Below are 14773 nucleotides of genomic sequence, written 5' to 3' on the forward strand. Positions count from 1 at the left end.
TAAGCACGTACTCCTGAATATCATGGACTTCATTGACATGGTCCAGATCGCCTTGTTTTTACCCCAGGCCGTTCCCTTCCAGGCTAGTCTTGGGGACAATCAACAAGTATGTAGGCAGTATTCATGCCTGGCGCCTACTGGTTTTCCAAAGTCCATGCTTTCATGATCCTGGTCATACTCCCTTCTGGGTCTGGCCTTGGGGTTTGTAACAAGGCTATTATTCTAAGAAAAACATGAAAGATAATCATTAACAGTTTCTTAATATATGCTGTTTTTCCAGATTCTGTTTCTGTGGAATTTCTCAAGGCTGGGAAAGTACATTATTAGGAATTCCCGCTACAGCTCCCCCTTTTTGTGTTCGCAGGTATTGATACACTGATCGAGCAACTTGTTTCTTCATTAGTTCTCAGATGGTTTCTCTCCTTTGTCTGAGGATTAGACACAAAACAGTCAAAAATATACATCTTGATATTACAGTACCAAGCAATCCTCCTCCTAAAGTTTTTAATCCACATCATGGGGTTTAGTTTGTGTAAGCCTTCCTCAATTTCTTCAAATAAGTTTCTGGGAGTAGTTGTAAGTGAGCATTCTGAATATTAGCAATAGTAGCCTGTAATTGGAAACTATCTAAGGATAGATTATTACAAATGTGTCCTCTCAAATGTTTAGATAATTGATCCCAAGTATATGCACTTTGATTATACTTATGAAGTGTGACACAAAATGAAGAGATATTTCATCACACTTAAGATGAATTTGTAATTTTAAATTTTGTACTTTGTCCCCTAGTAGGAGAACTGTATTTTCTAAATCAATCAATTGTTCATTAATTTCTTGGTCTATGTGAATTTGACTTCCCCAGGCAGAACTTGCATTTTGGCTCCACTGTTGTACAAATGTAGTCGTTTGTATAGTTTGAGGCAGTGCCACCCCGGCTACTGCCACGATTATGGCTATAGCAATAATTCTCATAATAGCTGCTATAAGGAGTCCAATAAACCTTTTAGAATGTCGCAGTACTTTCTTTATAACCTTTAAAAGAGCATGTGTTTCAAGGGAGCCTTCCCAGGGTCTGGTTTGACTTGCTGCTGCTGCTGCTGCTAAGTCGCTTTAGTCGTGTCCAACTCTGTGCGACCCCATAGACGGCAGCCCACCAGGCTCCGCCGTCCCTGGGATTCTCCAGGCAAGAACACTGGAGTGGGTTGCCATTTCCTTCTCCAATGCATGAAAGTGAAAAGTTAAAGTGAAGTCGCTCAGTCGTGTCTGACTCTTCGCGACCCCATGGACCACAGCCTACCAGGCTCCTCCGTCCATGGGATTTTCCAGGCAAGAGTACTGGAGTGGGGTGCCATTGCCTTCTCTCTGGTTTGATTTACTGAAAGCCGTATCCTCAATCTCCTTCTTAATATAACAAATGCATGATTAGAATTAAAAAGACAAGAATTTAAGCAGGTATATAATTTTCAATCCTGGCAAGAAAGTTCCTGTATACTTTCACTGGCAGAAATTAATCCTTTCAAGAGCACATAAGGACCTCTCATGAAAGCCTGAATATAAAATGTCTAATTTGTACTGGTATTAAATGTCAATGAATAATTAGTTTTATCGGAATAATATCCATCCCAAATTTGGAATCTTTTAAGACTTAAAGCTAATTTCCAAATCCCTCTTTGCCCTCTTCCTTGATCTAATTGTGGGAAAGGGGTGACAGGCCACTACCATGCCATCTAATTGAATGATCTGAAGAGTGGTAATATTAGTATGGTTAAAGACTTTATGCACCTGCCAACACAGCCTTTTGTAAGGACAGTAGAACTGCTTTTGATGAGAGCAATTAGAGGCTGCATACCCCTTAGGGGACCAGTCCCATACAATTCCATAGGAACCATTAATCAAAATTATTCCCTCAGTCCCGCGGCAATTATCCCACTGAAGACGATCTTGTTTTTCAGTCCACAGCTTGCGATGCTTGCATAAAGTTCTGTCCAATTTGGTGTCATTATTGGGTTCTGAGTTGTTATAAGCAAAACTCAGACCAGAGAGAAGATGCAGCTGAACCTTAGTAGAGTTACTATTTAAAGAATTAGTGGACAGCCAGGCTTGCATAGACAATTTAAGACATCTTGTAGCTGGTCCTATACGAGTTGGCCAGGATTCATAAGGCAGGAATCATGTCCAGTAAACTATTGAACACACCCTCTTCCTTTGAGAATTATTGAGGCTATCATATCTAAATAAGGGGTAATAGATTTTGTTTGTGAATTAGCTAAGAATATCCATTCAACTATTAAGTAACATTGGAGGGAGTCCTTTCCTCTTGTTTAAAAAGAGGAAGGCGTGTATCTTTAGGTCCTGGTATCCAGGAAGAATCATTAACATAAATGGGGATCATAGAATCCCCCCAATCAACAGGTTTTAGTAATGGGGGGCTAGGTTTATATGTCCAATAAGTATAATTTTTAGATTCAGCTGTTGCTAAGGGTATACTCACTGTGGTGGTGATAAGAGCAAACATGGCAACAGCCAGATTGTTAGGAGTGACAGCATTCCCTTCATTTTCTAAGATCTCATCTGATTTCTGTGTTAATCTTTTAATTTTTTATCCTCAAGTGGGGATCTTGTTCTGATAAGTCAATGAGAGGGGAATCATTATCTTTGTTTAAGACTTAGGCCTTTGAAACTCTACTGGGGGCTCTACGTCCCACACAAAACGTCTTTTCTGTGGGAGTTCACCTGTGATAAGGTTTCAGATGACGTGAAGGAATCCAAAGGGGTGTTTCTGAATCACCTGATGAAACACAAGCAAAACCCCTTCCCCAAGTTGTCAGAGTCCCTGTATGCCATGAGCGTGTTACTGGATCACACCACCAAACAGGTGGTTTGGGGTGAATTTCTTTTTGTTCCTTTTTAAAATGTCATTCTACTGCAGTGAAAGGGCTTCCCTGGTGACTTAGAGGGTAAAGCATATGTCTGCAATGCGGGAGACCCAGGTTCAATCCCTGAGTTGGGAAGATCTCCTGGAGAAGGCAATTGCAACCCACTCCAGTACTCTTGCCATGGGAAATTCCCATGGATGGAGGAGCCTGGGAGGCTGCAGTCCGTGGGGTCGAGAAGAGTTGGACATGACTGAGTGACTTCACTTTCACTTTACAGCAGTGAAATCATTATCTTGATGCAAAAATTTAAAATAAAAAATGCTTTATATAATTTTTTGCTGTGGAGGAAGTAACATTCCATTTCCCACCTTTTTGTTTTTGTAACATTTCTTTAAGAGATCTGTTAGCTCATTTTACAATATCCTGTCCTTGGGGATTATAGGGAGTTCATGTATGATGTTTTATAGACCAAGACTTTTTAAAAAATCCCTAAAAGTAGAACTAGTGTAAGCCGGGCCATTGTCTGTTTTTATATTTTGTGGGAGGCCCATAGTAGTAAAGCAACTACGTAAATGTGAAATAACATGTTTTGTAGATTCCCCAGAGCAAGCAGTTGCCCAGATAAACTTAGAGTTAGTATCAACCATGATGTGTACATAAGCATGCTTTCCAAATGGAATGTGAGTTAAGTCCATCTGCCAGATCTGATTTGGCTTCAGGCCACGGGGATTAACTCCCAAGGCTTCTGTTGGAGATGTGGTTATCGCAACTGTCTGGCATGTAGGATAAGTCCATATAATCTGTTTAGCTTGAGCCCAGGGGATGTGAAACTTGGTTTTTAAACATTTGAATTAGTGTTGAATTACAGTGCACCAGATCATGAAAGGCTGATGCCTCTGTAAAGGCTGGAAATAAAAGGGCATTGGCTTGATCATTTTCGAGATGGTTGGATGGCATCCCCGACTTAATGGACATGAGTTTGAGTAAACTCCAGAATTTGGTGATGGACAGGGAGGCCTGGCATGCTGCAGTCCATGGGGTCGCAGAGTCAGAGACAACTGAGCAACTGAACTGAACTCTGTTAAAGGCCCTGGTAAATTAGTATGAGCTGGAGTATGAGTAATGTAGAATGGAAACTGTTGGCATCTAATCACCTTTTGTAAATTTGTAAAAAGTGTATATAATGTGGATTGGATAGTATCCTTAATAGTTGCTGTTTCTATATGTTTAGTGACATGTACAGAATATTGAGAATCAGATAAGATGTTAACTATTTGGGGAATATTTTGTAATGTGTGTGTAATAGCCAAAATTTCTGCTTGTTGTGTAGAATATCCAGGTGTTTCAATAACTAGCATAAACGTGCCTGTATATCCTGTTTTTCCTCGGCTAATGCCATCTGTAAAAATAGGAGGAGCTGAGGGAATGGGGTTGATACTAGTAATTCTAGCCAAAATTCATCTTGTTTGTTTTGAAAGCTAACAGATAGGTAAATCAGGATAGTGGCTGCCGATTTGGCCAACATAGTCAGCTAAAGCAAGTTGCCAAGATAATGAATTGTGAAGAGAATGTTTTAATTCTTTGGAAGCTAGTGTAGTGCACATAAGGCAGGAATCATGTCCAGTAAGCTGTTGAACACGCCTTCTTCCTTTGAGAATTATAGTGGCTAACACATCTAAATAAGGGGTAATAGATTTTGTTTGTGAATTAGCTAAGAATATCCATTCAACTATTAAAGGAGTTTGCATAATCAACCTAGTAGGGGAATGAGGGGTAGGGAAGACAAACAACTGGAGAGGCGCCAAAGGGTCTATTCTGTCTATTTGGCATTTTTGTACAGCTTGTTCTATAATTGATAGTTCTTTCTCAGCCTCAGGAGTTGCTGTCAGGAGCTATTAAACTCTGGATTTCCCTCTTAATAGAATAAATGGGATAAAGAATAAGTTGGAATCCCTAACTTAGGCCAAATCTAGTTAATATCTTCTAGTAATTTTTGTAAGTCATTTATAGTTTTAATTGAGTCTCTGCGTATATGCACCTTTTGTGGTTTGATTGTGGTATGGGTGACTATATTTCCTAAGTACTGAAAAGGTTCAGTGTATTGTAATTTGTCAGAAGCTATATACAAGCCAGCACATTCCAAGCATTCCTTTAGCTTTAAAAACAATTCCTTTACGCTATCAACTTCAGGTAAGGCACATAATATATCATCCATATAGTGAATGATATATGCATGAGGGAACTGTCGTCACAGTGAGTATAAAGCCTTGGTTACAAAATTTTGACAAATAGGGGGCTGTTAAGCCTATCCTGAGATAATACAGTCTATTGAAATCTTTTATGTGACTCCTTTAAATTAATGGAAGGAACTGAAAAGGCAAATCTACATTGATCATCAGGGTGTAAAGGAATAGTGAAAAAACAATCTTTGAGGTCAGTAACAAAAAAATGACCATTTCTTGGAATCATACTAGGATTAGGTAGGTGAGGCTGCAAAGCACACATTGGAACAATAATAGCCGTAACAGCTCTCAGATCAGTAAGCATTCTCCATTCACCAGATTTCTTTTGTATAACAAACACCAGAGAATTCCAAGGGCTAAAGGACTCAATAATATGTCCCTTGTTAAGTTGTTCATTAACTAATTCATGTAAAGCCTCCAATTTTTCTTATTTTAGAGGCCACTGCTCTATCCACACAGGTTGATCAGTTTTCCAATTAAGAGGTATGGGTGTGGGTGGAGGAAGATTAATATGAGCAGTGGCCACTAATGAATAGGGGGCAGTTTGAAATCTTGAGTAGTCAAAGGATAAATCTTCCTTGTCGATTTGTGCCCAGTCCCAATCCTGGTATATAACCTTGACTGAACATAATTCAGCAACTGGCCTCGCTATATTGATTTGGAGGAATATGTATCTCAGCATGTCATTGTTCCAAGAGATCACGACCCCATAGATTGACAGGTGTATCAGCGATATAAGATGTATCAGCAATATAAAGCTGGTTGTTTATCAGGCCCTGAACAAGACTATACCATAGTGTTCTGCTTTAGTCCTTGTGCCTGTCCCAGACGTACAATAGATGTTGGAGCAGGCCTAGTCAGCCATACTTTAGGCCAGTGTTGGGAGCTGATGATAGAAACATCGGCTCCAGTATCTATTAAACCTTGAAAGTTCTTGCCACTTATATTGAATTGTTACATGGGTCTGGATTCTAAAATTTTTTCAGTGAGAAAAATACTAGCCTCTCCTGTGCTTCCAAATGCCCCAGAGCTCTGCTCTTTGTCTGAATGTCCTATACCCACGTAAGGCAGAATTAAAAGCTGAGCAATTATATTCCCTTTAGAAACCTTCCAGGGAAGAGCGGTAGAGACCATAACCTTCAATTCTCCTTCATAATCACTGGCTATAACTCCGGTATGAATTTGAACTCCCCGGGAATTCAGCACTGATCTTCCTTACAATAATCCAACTGTCCCCTGTGGAAGCGGTCCCAAAATTCCAGTTGAAATAACAGTCGGTGTCTCTCCAGAAGTAACAATAGTATCCTGACTACTACTTATATCAAGGACTGTGTTTCCTTGGGTTGCTGGGGATAACTCCATGACACGGCATGGTAATTCTTGTTGTAGTCTGAGTGCCAGTTGCAAAAGAATTTCCAGACATAAGACAGAATGAGAGGGAAATAAAGTTTATTAGAATGGGAGACACTGTTAGAACAGCAGGCCAACTCAAGGGAGAACCAACATTGAACAGGGGTCTTCAGTCCACTTTTATACCCAGGGTACAGGAGTGGGATAGGGGTCTTGTGGGTTATTTGCTGATTGGATGAGGCACGTATACTGGGTGGAGGGAAGACTAAGGCAAATACCTTCTCCCTATGGGGTAGGAGGGGAGACAGGTTATACTGCTCAGGAGGACTTGAAATCCATTAATAGTTACAAGAAGGGGGAGGGAAGGATGACAAGGGTCTGCTTTTTCCATTCCTGCATTGTAAGACCCTCCTTGGTTTTATCTGCTCTTCTGTCCTTGGGTCACCACATTCCTCCCTCTCTTTATTTTTAGGGCTAATTCTTTGGCCTCTTTTGATACCCTGCTCATGTCTAACTGCCTACCTATTTCCCTTCTCAGGCATTTGGGAACCCAGTCTCAGGGGAAAAGGGGCGATGACCATTCTGGCTTCTTCAGGCTGTACAGGGGCGTCGCGGGGCTCTGGGTTCCCTTTGCCTGCTCTCTGTCAGGGTGCATTTACAGAGGGAGATGAGAGTCCATGGAATGATAAGGTGACTTGTTTCAGGTGTTGGTCAGGGAATATTCTTGTCATACTACCACTTGGAGGTTTGTTGTATTCTGGAAGAAACAAACTCAACAAGAAAGTTAAAGTTACATGGCCCAAAGATTAATAGAAGTAGAAAAGCTGCTCAGGGGCTACCAGGAGAACCAGGACCAGACATTGGTTCATGACTAGTGTTTCTCTAGGTACGAGAAGATGCAAGAATTTGGGCTCATAAAATCTTTACCTGAAAACATCTGACTATCTGAAGGCCGGTTCTTCTGGGTTTTCCCCAGAGCACAGAGTGCCTTATTTCTGATCTCCACCCTGAACTCCTTTCAGGGGGTGTGGAAGGTCAGCAACTTGCAGTGGTCATGATGTAATCTCTGTAGAGGCAGCTGGCAAGTACGAACTTTCAGTCAGCAGGGTCCCTTCATAGCCACATATTTGACCATGTTTGGGGGCCATTTCATGGCCATTGTGTCCCACGGTGCTGGGAAGGCTCATTCCCAGGTCTAGGGAAGATTCCATTGATAGGCCACTCAGTGTGCTGTTATTGGACCAGGCCTTGCAAATAGCAAAAGTCTCTGGACCACTGTCTTACTAGCTTCTTGGTCCAGGAAAATATTCCCTCTTGTTGCTTCTTCCCGTATCTAGAGTTTCATTATTATAATCATTGATCTTGTATGGAACTGCATATCAGCATTATATCACAGGCTCAGTCACACATTTGTTACCTAAGAAATAATCTTCTGAAACAAGTGTCATAGAAAATAATATAACTATAGCTAGCAGTTATTAGTAAAGTCATAAGTAAGAATTATAAGTCAAGAACTTTCATTAGGTAGGTATACCCCAGGTCATCTGACTTCATTTGTTAAATGACTATGCTATGCATGCTAAGTCGCTTCAGTCGAGTCCGACTCTGCACGACCCTATGGACAGCAACCCACCAGGCTCCTCTGTCCATGGGATTCTCCAGGCAAGAATACTGGAGTGGGTTGCCATTTCTTTCTCCAGCCTGGTGTTAATCTCCTGGTTGTACACCATGGAGCCTCCGATCTTTATCTAAAGATTGGTTACTGAGACAAGCCTTAGAAACAACTTAGAGTGTCGTTTTTAATAACTTAATTAAATCTGTTAGCAATATAACATAACAAGGAACTATCTCAGAAGTGAGTCTCAGTAAACACTAGACCTTAATTAACAAAACTAGAAACTTAGTTTAACAATTTACAAAACTTAATATTCAGTGATTTTTTCATTATGGAGACATTAACCCTGTAGCCAGGGAAGGCTTTAACCCATCAAATAAAAATGAGGTTTGTCAGGGAGCTGGGAAAAGCCAAGCGGCCGTCTTGGATTTCCCATAGCCCTGACTCTTTGATTTTCGGCTATTGTTCACCCATTTTTAATTCCCCAATTTAGGAGCAGACTGTTGCCATGTTTTAAGGACATTAGGATAGCACAAGTCTAACAGTGAGGGGTTATTTTTTGTAGGAGCAGAATGAGCTTTTACATGTACCATAATCTTAAGTAGCACTTATTTACTTTACTAAAGTAACAAAAGATTTTAAAAACAAATATAAATCACTTAAAGGCAAAGAAATTCATAATCTGTTATTGAATGATTCATTCTAAGAAAAACTTTGTTCTCTTAACATAGACAGTAGACTAAATTCCAGTCTGTTACCAATTTACCAGATAGCAAACAAACAAAATTTATCAGTTAATCTTAGAAAAGTCTTTTCCATAAATCTTGAAGAACTAGCAGTATTTTTCTAAAGGCATGAGAGTGAAACCATACAAGGCATGTTTAAAATCTAATTAAATTGTAATTAACAAAGTAGCCTGGTCATTGCTGTGACTTGTAACACTTTAATATGGTAACTAAAATTATAACTGACAACATTTTACCAGGACATATCAGATTTTCATGAATTTCACATAATTTCTAGGATATCTATATAAGTAACATCAACCATACAACATAACCTGAGAAGATTCATCACTCCTCCAACAATACTTCCCATGCAATTTAACATGTCAAATGAACTCAGGTAGTTTAATAGCTCTTTGGGATGTCTCAGGGGCCCTCTGAAGCATCCCAAAGTCAGCTAGAAGTCAAGCTATTTAGGCAGTTTTGTCAATAAATATCAAAAGGGTTTATAATACTCTGTCAGATAGAATCATATAGATCACTGTGAAATAATATATTCACTTAGCCAAAGTAAAAAAGAAGATTTCAAAGGTAAACAAAGAATAGATCACTTCAGAGGTAAAGAAACTTAAAATCCATTATCAAAGGCAGTTCAACATCTCAAGAAAACTTTTGTTTATACACAAAACTCTTCCTTTGGGGTCCAGTTTCCATAAAACCTTCTTATCACTTTCTGTACCCGTTTGTTCTCCCATCCTGGAACAGCCAACTATAAGTCAGACCTACTTCCTTTTCCCTTCATAAAATGTAACTTCATTCCTCATACCTTCTTTACTGAACACACACGTCCTACTTTCCTTAAACAACCAAGAACTGACCTTTATATTAGCATTCTATAGATTGGTGAACATAAATACCAGTGATAATTTCTAAAAAAATTCTAGTGAACATCTCAGGATGACATCAAATATTATTTATTAATAGTCCAAAATCTTTAGTTTCTCTGTAAGTTAGTATTCAGTAATGAATGTTTCAGAATCTTATTTTATTTGGAAATGACCTAGCTATTCAATAAACTTCTGTTATTAGTTTAGCACAACCCTAGAAATTCAGGTTACCAAAATCTAGAGAAACTGTTTTAGACAGACATTTTTAATCTTAATAGAGTTTAAAAGCTCATATCTCATTTACATTTTTTTTGAAGTTTTTTCACTTGAGGTAGCTTCCTTGCCGACAAACTTGTGACAGATATAACAATATAACAATATTTAACTTATAATAAACCTAGGTACAATGAAAATATGCTTAATGTTAATGACTCTTTGACAAGTCTATATTAGATTAGCAAACAAACATTAATGCTTGATATTTAATATTGAATATTTCCCAGTTCACATGAATCTGAAATTCACTTAGGTGAATTTCTCTTCTACTTAGAATTGTCTGATTTGTAAGCATTTACTTTTCTTTAGGCCAATTAAATTAGAACTCACAACTTCAGCAATATTATAAAAAAAAACCAAAAGACACACAGTGAGACATACATAAATCCAGACAGACTGACAGGGATTTCATAGTTTCCTGCCTGAGATTTAAAATGTCTCTTTGAACCAGCCCCCCCTTTTTTTGCTTGAAGTTCTAATTTGCCCAAGGCTGAGGTCTCAGGCAAAGTGGGCTGTGTATTTCAGGGATATAAAAAGAGTTAACTTCAAGCTTTTCCCTAGGCAGGGCTTTTAGCAAGCTAGTTGTTTCTAATTGCATATGCAAAAAGAACCGGTTTTGCAGTGTCAGTAAAAAAAAAATTTCATTTTAACCAGTTTTTTCCGGAGTCTAAAGAATATCATGGCCATCCTGTGTCAAAAAGTCATCTTTCCTTTCTGTAGTCATAGTTTTACACCTAAATTATAGACCAAATATGCTCAAATTGACTGATATTAGGGGTAGATCAGTTGATAAAATTCTTGGATTGTCCTTCTGGTGGGAAGTGAGGTGTTTGTCCCATCAGAAGAATCTGAAGGGTTAAGGAAATTTGCAGGAGTGTGGGAAGCTTGGTCCTTCTCCACCCTGAGAAACAGGAATAGTTAGAAGGGAACTCTTTAGGATGTTTAGGAGTGGGAGAAACTTGGTTCCCTCCCCACCTGAGAGATAAGCATAAAGGAGAGTTTTTGATCCTTCAAGCTTTTGAATATAGGAGAAAGACCTGGACCAAAGGGAACCTCAGAATTCTTTCCTAGAGATTATGTGGATATGAAAGGTCGAGTAGGGGTTGTCTAGGAAATCTGATGGAGAGAGACAGAGAGGGAAGGAGATAGGGAGGCAAAAAGACACATGCGGCCTGAGTCCCTCAAATCCAGATTCTGAAGGAAGGGCCGTAAGGAAATTCTGAGTCCTTCCCCTGCTTTTGACAAAAGCTAGTGTGCCATTCAGAGGCCATTTTGGGGGGGGGGGTCCCCCAGTTTGTATTGGGGCCAGGACTTTTGCAGGGTCAAAATTTTCCAGTTTCTGAGAATGTAGCCGAGGGGTGAATCTGAGAGAGGCTCCCAAGACATACCAGAACCCATCCTTAGCCTCTATGCCGTAGAACAGGGGTACTGAGAGCCACCGACTGGCAAAAAGTCGTCCCTTTTTGTCTCAGTGACGTCTCCGTGCAACTATCGGCACAAAAATGGCCGACCGTCCCAATAGTCGTGTACAAGAGTGAGAGGTGACCTCTGAGAACCGTTCAGCTAAGGCACCACATGACCTGGGCAGAGAAAGATAGAGATCCCAGGGAGCAGCTGGGTGACTCACCACTGGGCGATTCCCTGAAACATGGAAGGTGCTCTTGGGATGGCTCAGAGGCAACACCAAGGCTCCTGTAAATCAATCCGGACCGAAAGGGAAAGAAGTGAAAGTGACAGGGGAGAAGGCTGAGGAATCCGCCATACAATGTGCTGGGGGAGGCGGTGGCCAGGGGACAAGGGTCTGTCTCTGTTTTGCTTCAACCACTATGTGCCTGACATGGTGCATGGAAGTTGTCTTGCTGGGGGCAGATGCCCTTGTGGCCTGATCCGTTCCATGTCCCCCTTATCCTCACACAGGAGTCTTCATGTGGCAGGCACCCTAATGCCTTTTAAGTGCCTGAGCCATGCCCACACAATATTGGTTGGCCTAGTCCTCAGTTGGAAAGAAGACAAAGGAGAGACCCTCACCCATTTGGGTGGCAGCTACTGGGGTTCAGTGAGCTGTGGGGCCTTTGGAACACACCAGAGGGTAACCCTGGCCAGAGTTCCTCAGTTGCTTCCACAGCACTTGCCTGTTCGCAGAGGGTCCCTATGAGAAAGGAGAAGCCAGGAGGTGGGGAAGAGACCCCAAGTCCCCATACAGGCCACCAAAAATGTGGTCTGGTGTGGGTTGGAAAAGAATTTCCAGACAAAAGACAGAATGAGAGGGAAATAAAGTTTATTAGAATGGGAGACACTGTTAGAACAGTGGACCAGCTCGAGGGAGAACCAACATTGAACAGGGGTCTTCAGTCCACTTTTATACCCAGGGTACAGGAGTGGGATAGGGGTCTTGTGGGTTATTTGCTGATTGGATGAGGCACGTATACTGGGTGGAGGGAAGACTAAAGCAAATACCTTCTTCCTATGGGGTAGGAGGGGAGACAGGTTATACTGCTCAGGAGGACTTGAAATCCATTAATAGTTACAAGAAGGGGGAGGAAAGGATGACAAGGGTCTGCTTTTTCCATTCCTGCATTGCAAGACCCTCCTTGGTTTCATCTGCTCTTTCGTCCTTGGGTCACCACAATGCTGACTGTTATTGTTGCTGGCAGGAGTAGTTGGGGAAGACATCTGTGGAGTCTGAACAGGACAGGCTCCCTTTTTTGATGGGGCTGGGAGCTTACCCTGGGAGCCATTTCCCAAAAGGGGGGTGCCATCCTTATGAAATTTAGAACGGCATTGATTTGCCCAATGATTTCCCTTTTTACATTTTGGGCAGAGGCTGGGGACATTCCCCTTTTGTGAATTACCTTTTTGAAAGTTCCCTTTTTTGAACTTACACTCAACCCTAGTATGTCCAGGTTTCCTACAATTAAAACAAGTGCTGGGGAATTTAGGAAGTTGTAATCTAGCCATAGCTTGAGCTAATAAATCCACTTTAAAGGATTCAGGTCCCACTCCCTGGCATAGCTTAACATAATCATTTAAACTAGCTTTTCCTTTGAAAGGGTTCATTACTTTTTTGCAATCAGTGTTAGCATTATCATAAGCCAACAATTGTAATAGGACTTCTGCTGCCTCAGCATCTGTGACTTGCTGGCGGATTGCCTCTTGTAATCGGGCAATAAATTCAATATAGGGCTCCTTAGGCCCCTGGACAATTTTTTGAAAGGAAACAGAAGTCTGACTTTTTGACTCTATTTTCTCCCAGGCCCTCAAGCAACACCTTCGCAATTGTTTTATGGCTTGATCATTCATACGTATTTGATCTTGCACTCTCCCCCATGGACCTACCCCCATAAGTTGTTCCAAGGAAATAGGGATATTATGAGTCTGATTGTGTGCAGCCAGAGTCTCAGCATGATCCTGCCACCAAATTCTGAATTGAAGAAACTCCCCTGGGGTCAAGACTGTTTTTGCTAATGCCGACCAATCTGCTGGAATGAGACGATTGCCCTCTGCCACACTCTGAATTATTTCTACTGTGAACGGGGAATTTACACCATAATTTTGTATTGCTTGTTTTAATTCCTTTAGGATTTTAAAAGGAAAAGGCTCACGAACAGACTCATAGACTCCATTAGGGTTGTTAGGATCGACACCAAGAGCTACACTCTCATGAACAGTCATAGGAAAGGTAATATGAAAAGCCTCTAAATCTCCTTCCCGTTGTGCTTGTAAAATTCCTTTCTGTATGGATGAAAGGTGAGGAGTGGGCATAGACTCTCGACTGAAAATGTTTCCTGCAAAAGCAGGTGGTAGGGGTGGAGGACAGTGGGAAGGAGGTGGAGGAAAAAATCCCTCATCACCCTCCTTGGGAGCCAAGGGAGCGGTTTTTGCAGATGGCTTGCCCTTTCCCTCTGGCTTCACATACTCTGGACTTCGAGGCTTTTCAAAAGAGTCATCGTCACTTTCATCAGAAGAATCAGAAGCCTGTAAAAGTTCCAGTACTGACTTAATTAATGCCCACGTACTCCAAATAGAAACAGGGAGCGGAGTTCCTTTTGCATGTTCTTTCTTCAACTCAGCTCCAACCTTTTCCCAGGCTTTTAAAACTAAGGTCCCTATTGATGGGGACCAGCAGCAGTATTTATCCACTGCTTGTAACAATTCTAATAATTGCCCTTCACTAATAGAAACTCCTCCCACTTTCAAGAGGTGTCTTAATAAACAAATATATGGGCAATAGTGTTCTGCACTCTCAACATTTCCCATTTTAACCCTGATTAAATGCCTGAAAGACTTACCAATGGAGATTTCCAGAGGCCTCTCAATCGTCCCAGGTTCTGCGTCCCTGTAGTTTCACTTGCACTCGTAGAGGTCTTTTGCTCCAGCCCCACGCTGGGTGCCAACTGTTGCCTTAACGGTCCAGGAGCGAGCCACAAGAATGAAGACAGAACACAAAATCTGGTGCAGTGGGTCAGGGGACCTGCAGCCTCTATTGGACTGAGGTGCAGAGTCAACTCTGAGCCCAGCTTTTATTCCAAATTGCAGACTACAAGACTTTCTTTGATCTTATCCTTCTCAAGACACACGCTGTTTTAAGCACGTACTCCTAGATGTCATGGATTTCATTGACATAGTCCAGATATCCTTGCTTTTACCCCCAGGCCATTCCCTTCCGGGCCAGTCTTGGGAACAATCAGCAAGTGCGTAGGCAGCGTTCATGCCTGGCGCTGACCCGGCATTCCAAGGTCCATGCTTTCATGATCCCAGTCATACTCCCTTCTGTGTCTGGCCTTGGGGTTTGTAACAAAGC

The 14773-nt window shown here is 41.2% G+C and overlaps 1 long non-coding RNA gene across 1 annotated transcript; it reads right to left on the minus strand.

Moving 5' to 3' along the window:
• Positions 1 to 10670: 10670 nt before the first annotated feature.
• On the minus strand, positions 10671 to 14395 carry LOC122706230. The gene is made up of 2 exons (XR_006344344.1): positions 14262 to 14395; positions 10671 to 11664 (listed from the first exon to the last, which is right to left on the minus strand). It is a non-coding gene; the product is annotated as an uncharacterized LOC122706230 (long non-coding RNA).
• Positions 14396 to 14773: the final 378 nt, after the last annotated feature.

The sequence above is a fragment of the Cervus elaphus genome, chromosome 13, assembly GCF_910594005.1.
Source record: "Cervus elaphus chromosome 13, mCerEla1.1, whole genome shotgun sequence".
In the NCBI taxonomy this organism is placed as follows: domain Eukaryota; kingdom Metazoa; phylum Chordata; class Mammalia; order Artiodactyla; family Cervidae; genus Cervus; species Cervus elaphus.